We start from the raw sequence: 16,950 nt of genomic DNA on the forward strand, positions 1-16,950 counted from the left end.
TGAAGGTCCCAAAGGATATGGGTCCGTTGGGTATATATGTGTATACAGAATATATACCTTACTCAGGTATCAACAGGGCTATCCCGCAACATGTGGTACTCCTGGCTTTATCTCCTTGTCCAAGCACAAGCACCGTTGCATGTGCTTATGTGAAAGCTGCTTTCTTCTGTGGGAGTGGAGTGGAAAACTTCCCTGTCACATAAAAGTCCACAGTACTTTTTGACAAAGGGGGAGGCTGAGTCTGTGAATTGGTGCTGTATCTTTGCAAAGGAAAGCCTTGCACACCACCCCAGGGAGCACTGTAGTCCTCTTGGCTACTGCTTGCCACTTGTCATCAAGGCCAAGTTCTTGCAGAACAATGTTTAAGGAAGGAGCCTCTGGCCTTGCTCCATGGTCTGCTCTACTATTATTCCTTATTCTTTAGATCCTTTGTTTTTCTTTACTACCGTTTGGCTTCTTGGAGAGGAAAGTAATAAGAAATAGTTGTTCTGATCAAACTGTAGTAGGTGAGACAATGAGATACTGCCACCAGAAAGATTTTTTGTCAATGATGTCAGGAGGTGGCAAACTGTGCCCTGTTGCCTGTGATGGATTTGATCTGCTTTCCTCAGCTGGGCTTATCACCACTCTGTAGGAGCAGCCCATAGCAAGGCCCCACTATAGTACAAGGAATGACTCTCTGCAGAGGACTGTGTGTGGCAAGTGGCATATTGATGGTGCAGATCAGATGTCCTCTCTGACTGAGACCTTTGATGGTGGTGTCTGACATGGTTTTTGTCTGAAAGCCCTTCTGCTGCTGCAAAGCACCTTCAGCAATGCAGTCATACCAGTGAGCACGACAATCTCACGCTCGGTCTCTCCTCCCTGTTGTGGGAAAGATCTCAGCCGTGACTGTGCCAGAGGGGTGTCCAGCTTGTCAGCATGCAGTGTTTTCTTGCACCGGCCTCGCAGCCCCTGTGATTGCAGTGGCTTCTAATGCCATTGGAGGAGGCAGGTGGCAGGACACTGCAGTCTTGCAAACAGGAGAAGCCAGCCAGGAGCAAAGTATGGTAGAGAGTTCCTGTGCTTGGGCTGCCGGAGATTTGCCTGGGCTGGCATTTCAGGCCAATGCAGCTGTGGGAAATAACCTTCAAGGAGCTCAACCTATTTGGCAATAACTGATACAGCCCACTGGATCTTTTCCAAACATCACGCCACAGCCTGTGGGACAACCATACAGTACTCAGCTTTCCATGAAGCTCTCAAAGTTGTTGTAGTGCTCTTAGAAGCATTTTTGCTTCACATTTTTGTGAGGTAAAAAGATTGATAACCAAATAAAAGACAGAAAGTAAAGGACAGGAACAATGGTCAGTTTTCATAGCAACAGGAGGTCAACAAATTAATTTCCTGGGGATGAGGATTCTGTTCTGCCCTGGAAGTTCTTGGGTAAGTGGGCAAACAGGTTAGATAATCCCTTTTCATTTGCTGATCTTATTGGTGGTTCTTGACAGTGAAACTAAAACTGAGGATATGAAGTTGCTGAGACCCGAAGGTCCTGAATGACCTGTTGATAAATTGGTGTGTTCATTTCCATGCTGGTAAGTGACACAGAGGAAAAAACATTTCTAATGATACATGCACAAATTTATGTGTAGTGGTACTACTCAGAAGAGCGGTCTTTGTGGATACTTCAAAAACATCCCACACACATTAATGTCAAAGAGAAACTGAATCTTTATGAAAGGAATGAAGAACAAAATGGAAAACACGGTTAAGCTCTTCATGAGCACTGCACCGTGAGTACCACGAGCGCCTGTGGTTGCTTCATCTCATCATGAGTGCAATAGAACACAAAAAAGCACGAAAGGCAATGGAATGGTTATAAAAGTTTTCCCTACAGGGAAAACACAAGGTCTAGTCAACAGGAAAGGCAAAACCCACAATGAACCAAGACAGAATAGTTTAAAATAAAAGGAAACAAATATATGTCCATATACAGTTGAATTATGGAACACATTGCTGCAGGAGAGAAAGGGAAAAAGTAGTGAAACAAACCACATGGACTAAGGACCTGTCAACAGCTCTTAGATGCAATGGGAAGCCAAGGCATGTAGTGGAGCCTGGAGGAGCCAAGCAGTGGCAATAGGTGCTCTGCACACTTCTAGCTGTAAAGTGAACGTGGTCCAAATCCTGCCCAGCGTCTTTTCTCCCATGTTTCAAGAAGACATGGTCTTCGCTAAGAAAACAAGCCAGGGCACAGGTCACAGGATGACTATTGCCTACTTCTGCAGATATTGAAGAAAGGAGATGTTTCTGTTGGAGATTTATGCCGGATATAGCAGAGGAAGAGTCAGCAGAGTGACTCGGAGAAAGGTGTTGGGCTAAAGCAATGGACTTGGAAAATGACCTAGTAAAGCTGTCTGAATTTTCCTGGGCCTCACATCAAACAGTGATAGCCCATGACTTTGATTTTCTGTTGTATGTATTGCATGGACAATAGCCGATTAGAAAAAGTTTTTTGCTTTTGTATGTAGCATTTGGTCCAAGGAACGCACTGAAAGATGGATGCCATTGATATAAATGCTTTTTCAACACACGCTTAAAAGTTAAAAAAGTGGGTAAAGTTGTTTCTATTTACAGATAGATAAAATTTATAAATATGCGATAAAACCTGAAGTTATCCTCAAGTAAAAGATTGTGGTTTCTGTTCAGACAAAACAGATCATATTTCAAGATTACTATTATACTTCTCATGCAGTTATTATGATTAAGTCCTTGAAGAATCTCCTTTTTCTCTTAACTGTTTAGAGCATGATAAAAGCTTGGTAGTTTCTTTCTACCAAGACTACAAAATAATTCATGCAATGTTTTATTAATTCCTTGGTTATAAATTCCCCATACTGACATCCAGAAATGATTTACAGGCCCGTCACTGGTTTATTTTCATGGGATACCTGAATGAATGCTCCATCATTTGGAAAACGAGTCATTTATTTTTGACTGTCTTGGTACGTAAACAAAACAACTGCAGGGCAATTTTAAAATTACAAGTCAAAACAGTATGATATTTATCCAATTATGACATATTTTAGCTCTCTACTTTTTTGCAACTGCTGAGCTATCTTTTTTTACATTAACAAGATGTGTTGTGCATTGTTATGTCTAGGTAATGAAATGCTGCAACATATTTTTTTCTATCACACCATTTTTTGCTTATTTCTGTGCCAACTCAGTTTTCACCCAATATTGCATACAAGACTGTTTCATTTAGAAATTATTAAGAGAAAAAAATAATTAAAAGTTTGATTTAATGTAAAATAAAATAAAAACAACCCCTCCTTTTTAAGTGCTGTTGAGCTATAATTTGCAGTCATCAAAATAAGCTTGATTACTACATCAAAGAAATCATATATTAATCATTGGTAAGTATAAGCACAGAACATTTTTTAAACTTCCACAATTATTAATTTTTTGACATCTTCATGCACTTCTGTGTCCTGTCTATGTATTTACTGAATTCTTTTGAATTTCTCTATTTGTTTCAAAGATATGTGTTCTCCTTTCCTTATGAGTAGTAAAGCTGTCTCACCAACTTGATAAATCCACCATAGGTATGACTGAGACCAAGATCTTGCAAATCTTGTTACCTCAACTTTTCTGACGTTTTAGCAATGTTTGAATCACAGCATCTTATGATATATTTGCATTAATATATCTAAATTTGGTGTCTTTGGAAAATAATATTCTGATTTAAAGCAGCTTAAAAAATTGGCATTGCTTTCATATACTGTTTTGGAGTTCATCTTAGAAGTTATCAGTGGCCATGGTAACGAAATGCATACACCTCTTGCATTCACATCCACTTTCTGCTCCCTGAGATTGTTATTTGGGATGATGAAAAATGGAAAGGATTGGACTTGGTGCAAGCTGAATACAAGCTGGTAGGAAGACAGTAGTTTTGGACACCCTTTTTTGTTCATCTTCACTTGTGTAACTGCAATGGTGGTTTTGAGAGGAACAGTCTTACCATGTGTAAATAAATATATGCCCATGGGACATATTTCAGCTGCGTATTAAGTTCTGGGATCACTTACTTAGTTAAGCTGAACTCTCTCTGCTTCTGCAAGTGGCACTTTCCTCTAGGCATAATGGAGCAGATACTTGGAGCATGGGCAGATACTTATTGTTAGCATTACATTAAGAGAAACTCAGCTCAATGTACAGCACTGTGAAGATTGCACATGTTAGAAGAAAGATAGTTGTTATCACAGCACTTCCAGCCAGACATGATGTAAAAAAGTGAAATGCGGGGAAGGGAGAAGGGGAAATGAGTTCAGTGAAACAGCTCCTTGGATTTCCCCATCTGCATCCTGTGGCTCAGCACTCCAGACATGAAGATTGTAAGCCTCCGTGACTCTCTGAAGGCTTTTCCCTCCTTTCTTTCTGAACATTGCACACACCCTTCCCCAGTAGCTGTGGTCCCCTCCTACGCAATGAGCCTTAGGACAGCAGGATCAGGCCCCCAGGGTGACCTGGGCAGCTTGCATGAATGCCACCACTGTGGCCTCACTCATCACCCACAGCTCCTGCACAGTTCCTTCTCCCCAGGCTGCCTTGTTGAGGTCTGACCATGCAGTCTCTGCCCTACCCACCTTCCAAAGGTGGGCAGACACAGCTGAGGCATGGTGCCTGATGGCAGATCTGTGTGCACAGCACTGTGCACACCATCCCTTGAGGAGCGCTACACCTCTCTTAACTCAGAGTGAGACAATGGAAGCAGACTGCACAATTTTGTCTGCATTTTATTATGTCTGTACAGTTACTGAGGAACATATTATTTCTGTGGGAACCAATAGATGCAGCTGAAAGAATGGAAAAACTCAATTCTCATCAAAGGTTGCAAAAAGTATTATTTTGGTTGAAAAGAAAAATTAGTAAAACTATAAGTGATCTTATCTAACTCCTTCTGAACTAGCTGAGGATTATTGTATAACTGAAAATTAAAATAAATTTGAGGATTTTTAAAATAAGTTGTACAGTAAAGAAACAGAAGTTAGTTAATAAGGAATATAAGTAGGCAGGGCCTAAGGAGATATTATCCAGTGAAGATGGAAATGTGTATATGGATTGTTTCATTGCTGGGTAAGGGTCTTGGTTCAAGTAGCTGTCACGTTTGCAAATGAAAATGGCACATCCACAGAATACAGAATTAACACATTCAAACTTGTTGAATAACTTCAGTATTCAGAACAACAGAGTACCTAAGTGACGTTTTTAAGCAGTAGGAAGTGGGTTTGCTTATTTTTGCAAGAATTTTAGCCAAGGGAAAAGAAGTTCTTTCCATCTGAGATCTGCTCAAGAACTGAGCCAAAGCATGAAACTTGAATCTCTGGATTTCAGATTGATGGCTTTCAAAACAAAGGGTTTACCAAGACCCTGATCTGGGTTGTAGAAAGTCCAGAATAAATGAGGCAGAATTAAATTCAGAGACAATTGGATCATCCATGATTCAGTGCATTTGAAGTACAGTTTGAGAAAGTTTCCTTTCACTAAAGCAAAACGCAGAGCTAGTTCCCTGTCTACCCTCTGCCATGATGTACCATGGCAGGCTTTGTTCACTGAAGCATTGATGCTTTGCATCAGGGAAGGATGCAGCTGTTTAGATTAGGATTCTTAAAGGCCTGGTACAAGCCAAAAAAAAACCCCAAAACCAGAAAAAAATGAATTCAGCAGTGGTTGGATTCTTGAGATGTCTTGCTGAAAATGCACCTCTTTTGGAACAGCAGAGAAGCACAAAGCGAGAAGCTGAAGTTTTTCCCTGAGTTCATACTGCTGTGGTGTTAGTAGTATTTTTGCAATGCTGGAAGAATTTTTTCAGTGTGATGCTTGATGTACAGTATTTAATTATCATAATACCGGGGCACCATCTTTCTAGCCCTGCTGTATTAAGATGAAGCTATTGCTGCCCACAGTTGCCTTATTGTAATTTTGCTGGAAGTGGTTACCTCATCCATGACAACAGTTTACATTTTGGTCAGTTGCATTAAACCATTAGTGACCATGTTGTACCCTGGGCTGTGGAGTGCCATGGGTTAGGGTAGGCTTAGCATCAACCTAGCTGTCTCCTTTGTAAGGTGCTGTAAGAGCTGTTCAGCAGGTATGGTCAGGCTATGATGATAACATCCTTCATGTGTGGGAGCCTGGAGAAGGGCTGTAGGGCCAGGATCCACCCCACACAGACACACCTTTGCGCACGTGTCTGAGCAGGGGGCAGAGCAAGTGCCCGTTGCCATCCTGGGCATGACCAGCAGACAGCAGAAGATGGGATTGAGATGAGCCTGGGCAATGAACCCAGGTCCCTGGCACTGAATCACCGCTTCTGAGCTCATGCGGTCTCACGAGTCAGAGGTCTGTGGTATATCGTACTTTAAAACAACATGATTTTGTCCCATGTCAAATTCATTCAGTTAATAAGTGACCTTCCCGCAAATTCAGTTCCCTTTAATTGTCTCCAAATTCTCTCAAAGCTTATTCTGGAAAATGCAATATGTTTTGAGGCTCACCAGCAGTGCAGGGACTGTATGGCCCATTGCATCTTGGCTACCACCAGATGAAACAAATGAGGAGGCATGTCAGGAGTTCAGAAGGACATTTATAACAGGACATCTGGAACTCAGCTGTGGAAACTCAACACCTATTCCCTTAACAACACAAATAAATAGACACCTTGCCTAGAACTAAGCAAAATGTGTTGGAAAGAACAAACTTAAAAGTTCTCCATGTCTGCACAGCACTTAGCATACCTACAAGTGAGGACAGCCTGGACTAAGGCAACCTACACCCCGCTTAAGGATGATTTGGGAAGATCGGGACCTCCTAGGAAGCACACATTCCCTCATAAGCCACTTTGCCTATTCCACAGTGACCACAAGTCATGGCCAAATGGGGAAAGCTCTTCAAACAGATGCCACTGTTTGTATTATTAGCACGCTAGGCTAAAATCTGTATCTAGACTTACTTTTAAACAGGTTAGGTGCAAGGTAAATCTAGGCACTGAAATGCTAGCTCTCTCTGCCCTGATTAATTTATATGCTGAGACTGATTGTAAGGAGGGAAAAGGAAAGTGGAAGAGGGGAAAAAGAGGAAACAGCGTATTTTAAAAGAGATAATGGACCTAGTGTTTAAAGCCATTGAGAAATTCTGACTCTCACCAAGACTAATAGGGCCTGAGAGTGCTCAGAAATACTACAAATCAGGCATGTGTATTAACTTTGTAATAATGACTCAACACTATGATTTAGAAAAGTATGAAACAAGCACTGTTCAGAAAAGAAATCTTGACTCCTCACAGCAGCCCCTTAGTGATCTCATGCCCTGCTCTCTTCGACATCTGTTTCTCTTTATACAGGAGATAAATTCCTCCCATACCACATAGCATTCTCAAGAACTGTTATTACTTGCTGAAACAAGAAGTTCTCCAGAAGCACTATATGCCCCTTCTGTGAATTAGACTTCAAGAGCTTCTTAGAAGATAATGGATGGCATGTTTGTTACTGTTCCATGGAACATGAGGGTTGAAGTGTTGTGGTAAGAATTTGTACAAATAGTGCCCAGCTTACTATGCGGCCTGCAGGCGAGACTGAAGATCATTTGTCCCAGATAGCATCACTGGATGGAGTGGAATTGCTGGTGGAAGGAGAGCTCTAAGTGAGTGAGGCTGCCCGAAGTCTTCACACATATCCACGTGGTGCCATACTGGCACATAAAGTAGTTCTAAGATTTTTTAAAGTTTTGAATGTGTTTTTTTTCAATCTTCCTTTTGGGTCTATCTGTGTGGTATGATGCAGTGCTATGTGGTGACACCTACACTGGCTGGGTCAGATACCAGCAGCCTTATTGCCGCTCTGGCATGGGGCACTTCTAGGTGACTGGGTCTGTTAAGCAACACATGTTCTTTATGGTATCCTACCATCTCTTCTGTCTATCACATTCTCAGGTTTATAACTCAGGGTCGTGTCCTTACTGCATGCTGTATACTTAGGTGGCTTTTTCTTCTTTTTTTTCTTTTTTCACATGAAGCTGTTCTCTGAGGCTGCTGTGTCAGTTGGCCCTCACTAGCCATCGCCTCATGCCATAAGAGTTTTCCATCCTTTTTTGCCAGGGGCACTGAATAAATTCACGGTCTGAGTATCCTCCTCCCTAATCTGTGCTTTGGTCTGTTGACCACCCCATTTTCTTTCATTCATCACTTTTCAACTAATGCAAATAGGATGAAATATTGACTTTTTTTTTAGCCAAGAAAAATACTCCCATTGATATTAATGGCCCTTGTATTGTTCCTGTTTCTTAAGGCTTCTTTTTCTCCACATCTTCTCCTTTCTTTTCTGTCTTACACTTCATCTTTTCATATGCCTTACCTTTCTCAGAAACTCAGGTCCTCTAGCTACTGTATCTTATTTTCCTATTCAGCTTCCTATATTACTTATTCCTATATTCTTACATATTCGTACAACTCTACTTTCTTCTCTTAGGCTTGAAACCTCTGATTTGGATCTTCTTATGTCAGTGTTCAGACTCTCCATGCCTTTTGCCTATTCCTTTCATTTCTCTTAGCTGTTCATTGCTATTCTTTTAAAACTCTTCTAAGAATTACTGAGGCAGCAATATTTAAAGCATTACTGTTACCAAAAGCTAACACTTTGTCAGTTTTAGTGTTACAACTCGTGAGGTCCCAGGTGTCTGCTGGAGCAGGAATACCTTTGCCCAGTTGTGGTGGTTTCTGTCACACCTTTTCTGTGACAGCACTGAATGTAAATGGATGCGGAACTGGATGTAGCTCATGGGTCAGCTGATGTGAGAGGTAAAGGATGCATATAACTTGAGGAAATTCATTAGTCGTAATAATTTCTGCCAACTCCAGAAGAAAGTAGGAATATATGTCTCCAGGGCACATTATTTTCTGGGATGCTTTTGGGATGGTGTTATTTATGCCCCACCCATAGGCAAGCATGGGAATAAAAGGCATAATCAAAGCCTTATTTAGTTTAAATATAGATCTCTGTGGTTCTGGAACAGCAAATCCTTCATTTACATCTCTGCTGATGGTCATGTAGAGTGTGTGGGCACAGAATCATTACCAGTGACATCCTTTCAGTCTTTACTGGGTAACTGTGCATGCACTGAGGCTTGTAAAACCAGGAGGTAAACGCCCTCACTGACACCAGGATTGTCAGTGCTATTACACTGCAAGTTGCTGTAGTGTATTAGTTTAAAAAATACAGATATGTGTATTGGTATCCATGAATTTCTGCTCCGTGTAATTTCACATATCCACAGAATTTAAACACCTGCCTTCATCCACCCCTCCAGCATAGGAAAGGGAATGAGCCCCAAGGCAGAGAACCCCTCACTGGGCGTGTCTCATCCTTTTAGACCTCAGCCCCAAGCAGCCTAAGGCCTCAGAAGCTCAGATTAGCTGTCAGTAGAGTCCGGGAAGCAGAATCCATAGTTCAACATTCGATTCAGTTTAAAATCTGTTTTATTCCTCTCAATTTTCTTTGATGGTCTTTCAGCTTTCCCTGGAGTTGTGTAAAGGCTGATTTTGCCGATACTGGCATTTCCACCAAAAGAAATTCTCCTAAGGAAAATCTCTTAAGTTAAATATAGGAGAACATTTTACATGATGTGATAAAGATATAATAAGCTTTTTTACATTTAATTCTAGGCTGTTTGATGTTTGTGGTATTTATTTTTCAGGTAGCCCAGACATACTTTTGTCATTGTTCTATTTCATTGACAAAAATCAGTTACTGCTTTAGATTTTTTACTACTATTTCAGTTTTCTTTATATGTTTATGTTTTAGTGTTTCTTTTCAGTGACTAATGGATAGGCTGCATATTTACAAAAATATGGAGGAGCTTGATGTAATAGTACTCCTAAGAGATGTGGGACCTGGACCAGTACTCAAAGACCAGTGTGTCTGGGAGTGGATGTCAACACATGAAAATGGTATTGAAGTTATGCACATATCAAAAATGTTTTGCTGCTAATAGCACATCAGGAGATCGGCATACTGATATTTTGTCAAACTGCAACATAGTCTGTCTTGCTACAAATACACAGACAACCTGTGGGGCACAGACACAAATAGCACAAGCAGTAAAATCAGTAATTGTATTCTGTTCTCAGTTAAAGCACCTTGTCACTATTAATTCTGATGGAAACTTTATGTTCCATGGTACTCTCATACCAGGGGGACAGTGGCCATGCAGCTAACCATTGTATGCAGATATAACTGTGTCTATACCAGTCACCCACTCTCTATAAATTTATGTTAATTTCTTTCCTTATAGGTCATTGTCTCATGCTGCTTGCAGACACAGTTGTTCTTGTTCTGGAAGACAAAGGAGTAACACATGGTAATGGCTATGGTGAAAGATAATCCACAACATTCCTTTTTACTTTCAGAATTTAGAGATTTTTAAACAAAATTAGTCCTGTCAGTTTTGCACATTTAAATCAGTATGCAATTTTCACTTCATTTCCTCACTCACTTTCTACAAACAGTAAATGAAGTGCTCTTATTCTCAGCTATTAATTTTATTGTGTTCCAGAAATGATGGGCCATGCGTTCCTACTCTGAAGTGACTTACAGCTGGTCAAGTCTTCAGCCAGAAGACACTGAGGCTGATAAACTTTTTCCTGTCTACTGAGGTCCACACTCTCTAGCTTCAGCACCTAACTCTTTGAATCCTACTTATGCATAAAAAAATTGACATCTTGTCAGTGGTGTGACCCTGCATATCCTGTGAATCATGAGTTTTGAAGGGCAGGACAAAATAAAGGAAAGACTGAAATAAAGGTCTGATGCTCTTTGTGACATGTCTCTTCAACATGCTGTAGGTTTCCAAGGACTCTGGGCAAGGAGAGATACCGTTGAAAGACTATGTCCTCCTAATAAATCTCATCCATAATGTATGCAGGCAACAGTTTATAGGTAAGCTTTGGAAATAAAATCTGTGTTGTTTTGACTGTTGATTGGGGGCTTCAAAATCTTCTTTGTAGACATATTTTTACAAGTGTTGAGTTTTAGTAAGCCTCAATGACAGTAGCCACATTATTGGATTTCTGTGTGACCATCTCATGCCTTTTGTATTCTTTTCTTCCCTTAGTTTCCTTTGCTTAGTTTCCACTGTGGTTAGTGAGTGGGTTGTCTTGAGAAATGTCTGAAAGCACCAACTATTGTGTCACTAAAAAAGTAGTTTGTGTGTCACTGAAGAGTAGTTTCTTAAGATCTCCTTAAGTAGAAATTTTTTATGTGAAATATTATAAATTTTTTTCAAGCTCCCAGATGGAGCTTTAGTTGAATCTCTGCATAAATTTGTTCGTTGGTAAGAATTTACATTGTTTTTTCCAGACATTTAAAGAGAAGAAAGGAAAAAGTATGCTGTTTGTTTTAGAGTTGAACTCGAGGTTTCTTGTGCCTCTTGCTTTCAGAAGTTCAGCATATTCCTGCAGTCCTCGAGAGATATGTAAATGATAAGAAGGTGAGCTATGATAACAGATACCAGAAATGTATGGAGTCACACAGCTACCTACCCTTGTAAGCTCTGAAGAGTCTCATGATTTTATTTTGGAGGATTTCTGTCATCCACATTTGCTGTCCTGCACTAACTAATGGTCATGTTGACTGTGGTTCATGTTTTTACAGGCTTGCTTAGTGACAAGACCTTGGTTCTTGTCCTATCAGTTAACATCCTGCAATGTATGGCCAGCTTAAAATAGTGTGGCTTAAAATAGTTTTTTTGATACAAATTTTTCCTGTTACAAGAGTGGAGAATCACGCAAGATTCCCTAGAACAGAGGGAGAAGAAATGACAGTGTCTTAAAAGTTGCTGTTGAATGTGGCATGATTCCAGGTATAACCATGTGGTCGCAGGTTAGAGATAACAAAGTCAAGAAGCTTTCCCCACAGATGCTATGCTGTTGGTCATATGAGTCTGGAAAGATAAACCATCTGCCTATACTTCTTTTACAAGCCTCTGTTCCTTCTCTCCCTGATCCCCAGAAGAGCTGGAGAAATGCACTTCTCTAATTTGATTTCATCAGATACTGTGGTCTCAGCAATAACCTATGCAAGCATCTTCTTGTAGCAGTGAAGAGGTACCAGTTCAGAAATCAAGAACCAGAGTATCTGAGTAAATTAGATCTGCTTCAGAGAGGGGGAAGGGAGGGATGTGCTGACCCACTCGGCTGTGTATTTATAGCTCTCATGAATAATGACTGGATGCATGGGGAAGCAGATCTCAAGAGATCACCCACAAAAAGAGTGAAATAATAAGTGCTATAAATAAACAGGAGTTGGATGACTCTGGTGAGAGTGGCTGCTTTAATGGATGAACTGCAGGAGGAAAAGTGTGTGTGTGTGAATGCATATGTGGCAAAGCAACAGGACTTTTCATGAGCATGTTGTTTCTCTCTAAAGACAAAGTCAGAAGTATTTGTTGGTTGGAAAGGTTCTTGGAAGGTGTTGGGTTTTTTTCCCTTTCCTGTAGCATACACTGTCAACTCTTCTACTTTTCCTTCAGTTTTGCATTTCTCATCTTTTTCACTGTCTGTGGACTACTATCTTCTTCATCACAGTCATTCACTATTATTTTATTTCTTTTATCAAGAAAGACAAATGAACACTTTCAGGACCCTTCAGGACCAGTGTGTTATGAGGGACATGGAAGAGGAGGTTGAAACCAACCTGAAAATTCTCCGAGGTCTTTCCTGGAGTGGCTGCCCTTTCTGAAGAAATGCTTCTGTGTTTGGCTGAAAAGAAATGGCATCTGGGGCAGGATGAAACCAAAGTCCTGGCACAACGAGCAAAACCAGGTTGATTTCTGGATGTCAAAGGCCACTGCCCCAAATGGACGCCTTCAGAGGAGCCTTTCTCACTATGAAGGAAAGTGGAATCATCATCATCATCTAGAAATTTACCATCTCTGGTTATAATTAATTAGTTGATAACTGGTTTGGTGTGAGCAGTCAATGCTGCTGTTCTGTGGGACTAGGTGTATGCATTGCTGTTGTCCTGTATAGTAGGACTAGCCTCTCACCCCAGAGCCTTAACAGATTTTCACGGTGGGAATGACTGAGCAATGCTAGAACTGTTGATAAAAAGCATATGGCCATACTTTGTTGAGAAGCATCTGTTTATATACAGAAAAGGTTATTACCCCCCCTTATTTTAAAGTCCATTGATTGCCATGGGAGATGTCCTAATATATATGTAGAACATCCTAGAATCTCTAAAAGTGATACCAGCAACTTCAAAAGATCTGGACTGATTTTTATGAATTTTATTGCAAGTGGAAGATTTGTTCTCAGAAACACCTATGGCATTGAGAGTCCTCCATTCATTCTGAGGCAGTTGACTTACATTTTATTTATGCAGCTTATAAATCTTTTTTGCTGGGCACTTGTGTCAGTTAAAGGAGCTGGTAAAGAGTAGATGCAGGAAGGAATGCACTTTTGGAATATGGTCAGATGTCCCTGCTATGGTTCTGTGTTATTCAGAAATAGCTGCCTACTGTGAATGCTGCTTGCTACAGCTCGCAAAACTTTTTCTAAAGCAAGGGAAAGCCTGTGGCAGGAAGAAGTGGGCTGGCTGCTGAGTAATTCCGTCAGTCACATCAGACTGCCCTTGAAGATGCTGTAACAACTCCTGCAAACTGAGTCCTCAATGCTCTGTGCCTTTTGTCATATGAAGAGGAGGCACAAAGCCTGGGAACATGACATTCGTTTCTCTGACATGCTTTGGTTATGATTACTGCAAATATCATGTCCTGTGTAAGAACATAACTTCTTTTTAGGAGGGATTTCAGTATAATGCATGTGGGTTTTCTATGCAAAACCTGTTCACAGTTTATGCAGCTCAAAGTGGGAGACAATGGATTGTTTGAGTTGCAAAACTATGGATGTAAAAATAACTTCAAAGATTTTGAAATAAACCATGAAGACTATATAAAACTAAATGTTATTAAAAATAATGGAGAAAAAAATGCTAGATAATAGTGCCATGAAGAATACGCCCAGGAAAGTCACAGGAAAGTGTTGTTGGAAAAGTGGTGTAGCAGGCAAATGCCCTGTGGTTTTGTACAGCAGAAAGCTGCAGACGTGAAAGTGAATCCTGTGCTGCACGGACAGGCTGAGCAGATGAGTCCACTGTATGGTTTCTGGGACACATTGGGTGCGAATTCTCTTTTTTCAAGTCTGTGTATGGGAACCAGCACTGGATCAAAGCCAAAGTCTCGGCAACTGTCACCCAGGAATATAATCTTAACACTTTCTCTTTTCTGGATTTTAGGGTTTTTTTTAATTCTTTCCCTTTCAGGACTTCCCATATTGGCTTGTGGCAGGATAATCAGAGAGGAATATGTGAGATGGAGATGGTAGAAGTCTGTGAATGATGATCGGTTGTATTTGGAGTTGGAAAGAGGAGATCAACTTCCTGCAAATTCTGACACCACAGTCAGTTTGAGGAATGATAATGGGAGTGGGTTAAAAAGAGTGGTTTGAGAAGGAGGGCCAACATGCAGAACCCTCTCAGAGTTGCATGATGTCTGGAGACTCCAGGCTTAGAAAGGCTAAAGGTGGCCAAACTGGGGCTGCCACTGTGGAACACTTTGTGTACAAAAATTTTAGTGTGGAGGGGACAGAGCAGGTTTCAGTGCCTGCCATCACTCAAGCAGTGAGTGGATATTTGGAAAGGAAAGTGTGAAAGAAGGGTGGTGGTGGGATAAACCAGTGAGACAGGAAAGGGATGAAGGGGACATCCCCATGGTAGGACCAGGCAGGTACCCACACCATTTCACCACATGCTTCCACGTAAATCCAGTTCTGGAGCAGCTTAATTACATGCTTTGAAAGAGCAGCTGATTTTATGCAGACCACCTCAAACTGACCAGGCAACAAAGTGTAAATAAGCCGTAACTCTGAAGTTTCTTTAAATTACTGATTGTCTGCAATGAATCAAGGTGGATCCTGTTTAGTTGCTAGCCTGAGGGCAAAATTAGCTGAGGATATTTTACAAACTGATGTTTGACTCACTCAAGCTACTCTGTAAATTGTCTTGAACAGTTGAAAGGTGCCAAAGTGTTCCTATTTGTGGAAAATTTTATTTTCTTTTTGTGTTTTCCTATATGACTGTTAAGTTCCCATTGTGCCTAAGATAAAAGCACAAGCAGTTCCACTGTGCCTTTTTAGTTTTATTTCTATTTAAAAAAATGACGAGTGTATTAGCATGCAAGTTGGCTGAGGTGGCATGACAGAAGTTTTCATTACAATGTGATGAAAAAGCTGATTTACCTTAGCTCTCCTTGTGCAGCTTCTGAGCATACAACATCAAACACCCTCCAATTAAGGGAAAACATCTAATGTGTCTTTGACAATTACAAGAAGTGCTGTAAAAATAACCAAGGATTAAGCGTAGCACAATTGCTGGCCTGGCACAGTGCCTGCGCAAGGAGCACTGCACGCTGCCACAAGAGAGGGAAGATTTTTGCTTTTTGGGTCTGTTGCATTCCTCTGAGATTGTGGAGGGGAAGTGATTAGAGGTAACGCCGAGGTTTTTGGCGTGGAATAACATAGCGGCAGCACCTTCCCTGGGCACTGTGGGAGGACGTACCCAGGGCTGGCTCTGAAAGGGCTGTCAGCCCAGCCCTCTGTGCCTTCTTTTGCAGGGAAAGCCAGAGGCGTCTTCAGACACAATCCAACAGGTATCAAATATGACAACATAACCCCGCGTAAAGGGTGTGATAGGCAAAAAGCAATCAGGCAAGCAAATCTGTGTTAAGGCTTGCTTTCAAGGTCTGTTCTTTGTACTAGTCTCTCTATAATTCTGCCTACAGCTAGCACATACCAAAGGCAGCGGGGAGGCCTGTGTGGGCATGCAATGAAACCGCTTTGCTCTTTGCTGTGATCCTTGGCATGGGAAGCAGTCTTGTCTGAAGAAGAATACATATTCTTTTTTTGTTATCAGGAGTTGTTTAGTTGTCGTTTTTAAACAGCTTAAAGTATAAAAAGAGGTAACAACTAGCAGCTGTGGGGCTGCAAGGGAAAGGTACAGTGGGTTTGCTAAAGAGTCTCTAATACACAAGGTTTCATGTTGTGCAATACCTGTGCTATTTTTCTGAGAAATAAATTTTACTCTTGCAATGACTGTGTGGAATATGATATGAATGAACACTAGACTTAGGTATTAAAAAGGTGATGTGAAGTGCAAACTGATAATAAATTTCAGGCAGAATGCAATTACGTCTGAGTCTCTTGCTTCCTGGGAATGCGTCTGAAAAAACTATGTAAGGATTTTGAAACGAACCACAGATGTTACAGGCTCAGTCTTGGTACTAGAGGCAGCTCTGGACGCAAGCAGGTTGGAGTAACTCTCAAAATATCGTCAAGTCAAAGAGAATTGTGGAAGAAGTAGGGAAAAGGTGTATAAAACCCTAATGTTACATAAATACTGGCTGGAGAGTGCTCATGGTGAGCAAGCAAATAGTTAGCAGGAAACTCCAATGGCTCCTTTCATAGTATCCTGGCAAGAAGAATTTCCTTTCATATTTTTTGTAAGCTAACCTGACTCACATGTAAGTGAAACCCCCAGGAGACTTCCTTCCTACTCTTTTGGGATTTCCACTGGGAAAAAAAGGCAGTTAATGTGATATAAAGCAGCTATATATGTAACTGCAATATCCCAGCCCTAGCAGAGATGGGGTTTGCAGTAGCGTGAGGCCATGCGGTTCCCAAATCACTTCTATCTCATTTAATCCATTCAGACCCTGCTGTCAGGATGGCTGCATTGTATGTTCATGCTACAGTGTCCAAGGACCACATGAATTTGTTAGGCCAGTGCAGAGCTTCAAGTAACCACTTCTTACAGAAGTCCCCACTGGCTTCTGTTTTTCCCCCAGATTATCTTTTTT

General features: G+C 41.0%; 1 long non-coding RNA gene across 5 annotated transcripts in view; it reads left to right on the plus strand.

The window, feature by feature from the left end:
• LOC128850361 (uncharacterized) overlaps positions 1-16,257 on the plus strand; it is a 16,842-nt gene extending 585 nt beyond the window's left edge. Inside the window, exons 1-5 of one of the 5 annotated variants that reach the window (XR_008447706.1) lie at positions 116-1,425; positions 7,388-7,686; positions 10,333-10,976; positions 11,397-11,526; positions 12,655-16,257. This is a non-coding gene — a long non-coding RNA (uncharacterized LOC128850361). The other 4 variants (XR_008447708.1, XR_008447709.1, XR_008447707.1 and 1 more) reach the window with 4 other exon arrangements.
• Positions 16,258-16,950: the final 693 nt, after the last annotated feature.

The sequence above is a fragment of the Cuculus canorus genome, chromosome Z (genome assembly GCF_017976375.1).
Source record: "Cuculus canorus isolate bCucCan1 chromosome Z, bCucCan1.pri, whole genome shotgun sequence".
Lineage (NCBI taxonomy): Eukaryota > Metazoa > Chordata > Aves > Cuculiformes > Cuculidae > Cuculus > Cuculus canorus.